We start from the raw sequence: 7,877 nt of genomic DNA, 5'->3' as shown, positions 1-7,877 counted from the left end.
AAATAGTCCATACCTTTGTTTTCATAGTAACAAATCTGACAGTGCTATTCATCAAAAGTTATGACTGTTTAATCCTAGGCAAGTCACCTCCTATAACAACAAAAAAGTGATCCAGCATTCCTGAGATTATTTTCGCACACGATGTTTGACATCTTTATTGATCAATCAAAAAGAGTGACATTTCTTTCTTAGTTTTGTGCATGTCAGTGCAGGATAATTATCTGGCCGATAAGCTTTGTGCTTGCTTCAGTAAAGGCATAACATATTAGGCAATGAACAGCTAAGTAAATTTATCCATGGCTGATGGTTGTTCATGCTCTCTCTCTTCCTACTTTTGCTTATGGTTTCCTTTATTATTCCATGCTTGTTAGTTGCTGGTGAAGACATCCTGTTCATCAACTTCTCTGAAAATGAAAGGATTTCAATGTATGTCTATGGGTCAGATAAAATCCATGTATTTGAATGACAAAACCTTTTTGACTGTTTTTGACAAAAGAGAATTCTATAAATCCAAGAAGTCTAAACTCGCCAGTCCTTTATCTCCAATATCTTGCTTTCTCTAAGAGGTGTGTCACTCTTATTATTTAAATGTGATTCAGCATTCCTACAATTAATGACACATTCTGGATCTCTTTCTGACAAGCCATTTACACATATGGAAGCTAACAGAGCATCCTCTGCAGCAACATCCTTTCTAACTTCTTCAAATGTATCTCCCCCACCGCCACCCTGCCCCGCTATATATAAAGGAAGTTTGTCTATGGGTCAGATAAAATCCATGTATTTGAATGACAAAACCTTTTTGACTGTTTTTGACAAAAGAGAATTCTATAAATCCAAGAAGTCTAAACTCGCCAGTCCTTTATCTCCAATATCTTGCTTTCTCTAAGAGGTGTGTCACTCTTATTATTTAAATATGATTCAGCATTCCTACAATTAATGACACATTCTGGATCTCTTTCTGACAAGCCATTTACACATATGGAAGCTAACAGAGCATCCTCTGCAGCAACATCCTTTCTAACTTCTTCAAATGTATCTCCCCCCCCCCCCCCCGCCACCCTGCCCCGCTATATATAAAGGAAGTTTGTCTATGGGTCAGATAAAATCCATGTATTTGAATGACAAAACCTATTTGACTGTTTTTGAAGAACAGAAATTTGATCAACTTCAAAAAACCTACTGCTTTTCTGAAGGGAGCACTGCTACAGAAGGAAGATAGAGCACATACCCAGCTGGTTTTCTACTGCCATCTGTGGTCTATAATTGCTGAGCACATTCTTAGAAATACTGATAGAATGAGGAAAATTACTCAGAGTAGTCCTATACAAAGGAGAAGTTGGGCACTGTCTAACTTGTCCTTTTAATTTCAATGGGACTACTTTGAGTAATTTTCCTCATCAGCCACTTTATCATATCTTTCACAAGGGGGACATGACTAAGGACTAGGAAAGATACATTGGATCACTAGTGAAATGATATAGCTGACAAACACTACATGTGAAGAGTCATTAATCCCTGAAATATTGCATTACATTGTTTCCTCAGAACTGACAAAAACAATGTGATGCTGTCATAGCTGTCAAAATGTCTGACTAAGAAAATAGATATATATATATAGATTGCTTACTAATAAGACAGTAACTTTCCACCAGTTGACTTTGCAGTCACTTCTGTAATCTCTGAAGTGTGTGTTTGGTTCTTGTTTGCTTTTCTCTTACCCATTTCCATGTTCTGAATAATGGCATATTGAGCATGGTTATGTGCCCTTAAGCAGCAGAGATGGAGAAGGAGATACTCTCAATAGCAAACACATATTCCTTATCTCTACTTATCTCCTGTGCCTGAAACTGGGTTGGAGAAGTAAGATTGCAGTGCCAAGAGCCTAGTGATATGTTTTATTTTTAGAAAACCAAAAAACTCCGGAAGTCTCATCAGGACTAACATGGATACAAGGTGAACTCACTGTTCATTTGCTCATTCTTTTAAGTTATTTTTGTGCCTCTTCCATGCCTGGAAAACACTTGTTTGTCCTGCCAGGGTGTAACCTTTCCAAGGTTAAAACATGCAATATGCTTGTACTTATCATGGTGTTATTTTTAAAAAATTGTTGCTTTTTCCATCGGAAATTTTCACTTTCTTAAATAATTATTAAAAAATATTGTTTCCATTTCATTTGAAGTTGACAACTAGAATCCCTAATGCTATTCCTTAAAAAAGGAACAACCCTAAAGTGTAAATATTTCAACTCAGATTAATGAAAGATGCTCCAGAAATGGAAAACCTTTTGCTAAGCAAAGGACAGATGTGCTAACAGAAATCCCAGAATCTGTACTGTTTTGCTAGCATGTCACCTGAGCAACCTACTAAGTGCTTACTCTTTGGGCTTTATCAGACAATTGCAAACAGAGGCATTACTTGTAGTGGTAGTGTTTAGTGTGAATGCTTGTAATTATGAGCTTTCAACAGTCTTGCAAGGCATAAGTCACAGGGTAGTATGCTACTGAAGAAAGGGCTCCTCTGCCTTCTAATAGCTGTGCAGAAGAGGGAACTTCAGATAGTGCCACTTTTATCACCTTGCAGCACTGTGACTTCATCTGAACTCTACCTGCCGAAATTCCCCCTTCTGCAAGGCTATCAAAGATGCATACCTTCTTTTCCTCAAAATATAAACAAACACAATACTCAAAGTTAAAAAATAAAAACAGGTTGCTTACCTGTAACAGATGATCCTTGAGTGATCCTAGTTATTCACACCACTGGGCTATGCGCCTGCGCAGCAGCCTGTTTGGGAACATTCTAATAGCTTTGCACATGGTGCTTCCGGCTCCACTCCCGGCGCACATGCGTCTCTCAGAAGGGGCGGCCAAGTGCTGCTCTCCTCAGTTTCTGGATGACTGCCGGACTTCAGCGACATCATAAGGAACTGGAGAAGGTGAGCAAGAGAACAGGTAAGTAACATATTGTTGTTGCCCAGAGCATGACCTCCAGAAAAGAGGGGAGGTAGGGTGGGATGTGTGAATACCTAGGATCAATCAAGGACCACCAGTTACAGGTGAACAACCTTTTTATACTTGATGTGATCCTAGTGTATTCACATCACTGGGCGATTAGCAAACTCTTACAGGAGGTGGGTTTCTTGGACTGACTTTGTGCGCTGTTAGGATAGAACTTGCTTCAAGACACCCCTTCCAAAGCACACATCCTTGGAAGACTAAAGGTCCAGCACGTAGTGTTTAATGAAGGGGTGGTCTGAAGACCAGGTGGCAGCCCTCCAGATCTCAGTCATGGAGACACCTGATAGGTTGGCAGCTGAGGAAGCTACAGCTCTCATAGAGTGTGCCCTAATGCCCTTGGGCAGGTTTTTGCCTTGAGAACTGTAGGCCTCCATTATAGCTTGAACAATCTAGCATGACAAGTGTTGGTGAGTGATTCTCATGCCCTTTTTGTCCTTTCTATAGGACACGAAGAGTCTGTTATCCTTACGAAAAGGATGGGTCCTGTCAAGGTCAGATACAGGTTCTCCAGACTCTAGAGAAATTTTTTGAAGAGGGGATGAGAAAAAACAGTAGAGGTATCAACGCCTGTATGAAAACTGGAGATGGCGGCAAGGTGGATCTTAATAGAGTGATCAGCCAATTTCAGGCTAGACAGATATTTCAGTATTTGCAATACGGTAGCCTTTTGTAGGTGAGAAGGAGTGCGCTTCCGCATATAGCGTGAAGTTTTCCTCTTTGTAGGTTTTCGTTGTAGAGGGTTTCTTTTCATTAAGAGAATCTCCTCTAACAGCCGCTCACTGGGTTCAGAGACTCAGGGGCATATCTAGGGTGGGGGAGGCAGGGCACGTGCCCCAGGCACCCCTTGAAGGGGGGGCACAATTTTTAATTTTTTTAAAAAAATTTAAATGGCTGCCAAAAACAAAATGGCCACTGCACATGCTCAAATGGTCCCTGCGAGGCTCTAGAGGCCAGCGGGGGGAGGGGGAACCCTTGAAGACCCCCCACGGCCTTTAGGAAGCCCCCCGAAGGGGCTACAGGTGTTTTTTTTTAAATTAATATAATATAAGTCACTGTATACATATTCAGATTGGCACTATGTACAGAGAATCAGGGCTTGTGAATACTGAGCTGAAGCTTATGAACTAGGATTGTATTCATTTGCTCTTACTTTGCTTCTTGTGATAAGTGAGTTACATGTGATGTCTTAATCATATGGCTATTAATGGTGAGTTTGTCTTTGAATCAGTGGGAAATCCTTAGTGTTAAGGCCCACTGGGAGTTTCTTGCTCTCATTTCAACTGTCTTTCTGAAATACTAGAATATATTCCAAGCAGTGACACAGTTTACTCTGCATATCCTTTGATTATTTTCAGAGTATCTGGGAAAAGTCAAATTCTCCATTTATTTTTAAAACTGATGTAATAGTGATGCTACAATGCATAGTAGAGAATTAGGACAGGCACTTCTGTTTAGTTTTCCAAGTACACTTCCACATAGTCTTTGGGTATTTCATGAGCCCCAGCATACTGAAATTTGTAGTTTTCCAGCATTTTTTTGTCTGGCTACGTTCATTGCTAAATGGTTTTTGAAATATTAAAAGATTAACGAGCTTGGCTTGTATTTTTGAGCTGATATTATGGTAAAGTTATCTGAAAGATGGGTGTCAGATGTTTGGACAGGGGGCGCAATTTCAGTGCTTGCCCTAGGCGCTATTTACCCTAGATACGCCTCTGCAGAGACTTGATTGTGACAAGGTGAGTTTCAGCATCTTGATGTCAGGGTGTAATACTTATCCATGATTCATGGACAGCAGGTCCGGGACAGTAGGTAGGGGTCGGGACCTGCCCCTGGAAAGTCTCAATACAGTAGGATACCACGCTTGACGTGGCCAGTCTGGAGTGACCAGCATGCAATCTGTCCCCTGGTGGATGATCCTGTTGAGGACACATGGGATCAAAGGAAGGGGTGGAAACAGGTATTACAAGGTCTAGTCCCATGGAATGAGGAAGGTGTCCCCCATAGAGTTGGTGTCCATGGCTGCCCTCGAACAGATCACATCTCGCATTCTCCTCTGATGCAAATAAGTCCACTCGTGGGAACCCCCATGGGTGGAAGATGGGGAAGAGGTAGGTCATGGACACGTTCCATTCGTGAGCATCCAAGTGATGCAATGTGCAGCTTAGTGAGTCAGCCTCCACATTGTTGATCCCCTTGATGTGCATAGCAATGGGGTAAATCCAGTGTTAGTTGTACCACACCAGGCTGCATAGGAAGTGTGAAATAGTATCCCCCCGGTTGTTCACATCCACTATGGCCATCGTGTTGTCCATCACAAACTGAACTACTCTGCTCTGTAACATCAGCCTGAAGGCCTTCAGACCCTGAAAGTACCCCAATCATTCTAGCACATTTATGTGCAGTTGCTTCTGGGTGCCGGTCCAAGATCCATTTACTTTGTAGGTTAGGCAATGTGCTCCCCATCCTTGTTGGAAGCACCCAAAGTCACAATCACCTGTTGAAAACATGGTTGGAAAGGGATCCCGGTGTTCAGATGACCCTGAAAGGACCACCACAGGAGGGAATTTTGAATGGTTTGTGGTATGTGCATAAGCTGCACTGGGGAGCTGTATAGGAAATTGAAATTCCTCCAGAACCAAAGTTGCAGAGGGTGCATGTGTAGTTTCGCATGGGTGACTGCACAGGTACAAGAGGCCATGAGGCCCAGTAGAATTTGTACCTGGTGCTCAGTCCTTGTAGGGAACGACGGGGCCAAGTTCACGTGATGCAGCAGCTTGAATATCTGCTCCTCTGGAAGGAAAACTCTCTGGCTGGCAGCATCCAACAAGGCCCCTATGAACAAGATGGACTTTGGAGAAGTAATCTTTCACTTTTTATAATTCATATAGATGCCCAGATCCTTGAAAGTGAACAGAAGAGTCTTTAAATCCTGCTCCAGTTTATCCTTGGACTGGGCTGTCAAAAGCCAGTCATCCAAGTACGGGTATACTTCCAGATGAAGGTGATGGCGATGAGCTATCACTGCAGCCAACATTTTGGTAAACACCCTTGGGGCAGTGGAGAACCCAAAGGGTAGGACCTTGTATTGGTAGACGTGAAGGTCTAACGTAAAACAAAGGTACTTCCTGTGTTCCAAACGGATTTGGATATGAAAGTTTAAATCGATGGTGACAAACCATCTGTCTCCCACCAGAAGTTGAATTATGGATACAATGGAGATCATGCAGAATTTGGTTGTCTGTATTAATTGGTTGAGTGTCCAGAGATCTAGCATAGGACAAATTCCTCTGTCCTTCTTCGGCACTTGGAAGTATCTGGAATAGACCCCCTCCCCCCTGGAGAACTGGCGGGACGGGTTCTATCACATCGTTTTCCAGAACTGACACCACCTCTGCTTGGAGAGTGGGGGTCAGCATGGTGGATCGTACACCCATGAACCAGGGAAGGATATTACATTATATGGCATTGCCCAATTGGACTATGGAAATCACCCATTTGTCCGTTATGAGTTTCCAACTGTCCAGATATTGAGATATCAAGGTTACTTGGGTAGGAGTGTCCAAGTCATCAAAGGTTCTGTTTTGCACTCTTGCCCTGTTTGGGGTGCTGAGTATTGGACTTCCCCCTAGGTTGGTAGGGTTTAGAAGGGGGTCTTGAAGATTTATTAAAATCACTCTTGTCAGCGGGCTTGTATTGAGATTGAGATTTCCCATAGGAAGTGTTTAGGGGCATAGGATGACCTTGATTTAGATTGATAACTGGACTGGGTAGTCAAGCCTGCAAATGACTTCGCAGTCAGCTTTGATTTTTTCAATTTTTCTAAGGTATCATCCATCTCAGTGCTGAAGAGACCTTCACCCTCAAAGGGGAGGTCCTCAATTTTCTCCCTGGTTTTGTATTGCAAAGTGGAGGAGCAAAGCCAGGCATGACGACGCAAGGCTATCACACCCTTTTTGACTCACAGACTATCAGATGGCGGGCTGTGCTAATCTGCTGTCTGGTGATATCAGCAGATTTATTTTGGCGCTCTTTGGTTTTAGCTGGCATGTCCTCTGGCCTTGTTTCAGCAAGTTCCTCTCATAAGGAGTGCTGATAGCGCAACATGCATGTGGTGTAATTAGCAATGTGCATTACAAGAGTGCTGGTTAAATAGAAACATGTCTCAAGGGAGTCCAACTTACAAGTCTCCTTATCAACTGGGGCCACATGTTGCCTGCCGGAGCGAGAAGAAGAGGTGTCCATGTGTGACAGGAGAAAAAGACGGAGTCTTTGGAACTTCAATGACATCATCAGTATCACTGAGGTCAATGATACTGGGACGTGAGGGAGAAGAGGGATAGACACCTGGGACAGACCCACATTTGCCTTTGAAGGCAGAGCCAAAATGTTGCCCAGAGGGACTTCAGTTGTCACCATCAGTGAGTGGCTTGTTTTCAAGGAGTCAAGGGTCAGCATCCCCTCATGCTGTTGTACTTTGATAGGTATGATTTTCAGTTTTGGTATCGTAAACTTCAGTACCGTGGTCAGTGACACATTTCCCAACATCGACATGCTCGATAGCGGTACTTTCATCGTCTGCAAGGGAGTCGATGTCAGCAGCACAGGCTTCGGATGCTTTGATTTCGAATATTTTTCCTGGTGCCAACAGTGTCAACATTGAGGATTTTTCCAATGTCGATGACTTCGCTGCCGAGTCCACTTTTGCCTTCTTGGGGAAGACAGACATTGAAGCAGTAGATGAAAAAAACTGCCACTTCATATCAGACTTAGCCTTTCCCAGTTTGGCATCTTTCAAAGTTGGGGAAGAGGGCTTCAGAGCGATCACCTTATCCTTGGATGCCAGCATCGGAGTCAAAGGCC

General features: G+C 43.0%; 1 long non-coding RNA gene across 1 annotated transcript in view; it reads right to left on the bottom strand.

The window, feature by feature from the left end:
* Positions 1-117: 117 nt before the first annotated feature.
* The window catches only part of LOC128342798 (uncharacterized), a 58,712-nt gene continuing 50,952 nt past the window's right edge, over positions 118-7,877 (bottom strand). Inside the window, exon 3 of the long non-coding RNA XR_008315178.1 lies at positions 118-404. This is a non-coding gene — a long non-coding RNA (uncharacterized LOC128342798). The remainder of the gene's footprint in view (positions 405-7,877) is intronic.

Source organism: Hemicordylus capensis, chromosome 2 (assembly GCF_027244095.1).
Source record: "Hemicordylus capensis ecotype Gifberg chromosome 2, rHemCap1.1.pri, whole genome shotgun sequence".
In the NCBI taxonomy this organism is placed as follows: domain Eukaryota; kingdom Metazoa; phylum Chordata; class Lepidosauria; order Squamata; family Cordylidae; genus Hemicordylus; species Hemicordylus capensis.
Note: the sequence above shows the minus strand (reverse complement) of the source record. Positions and strands in the feature narration are given on the sequence as shown.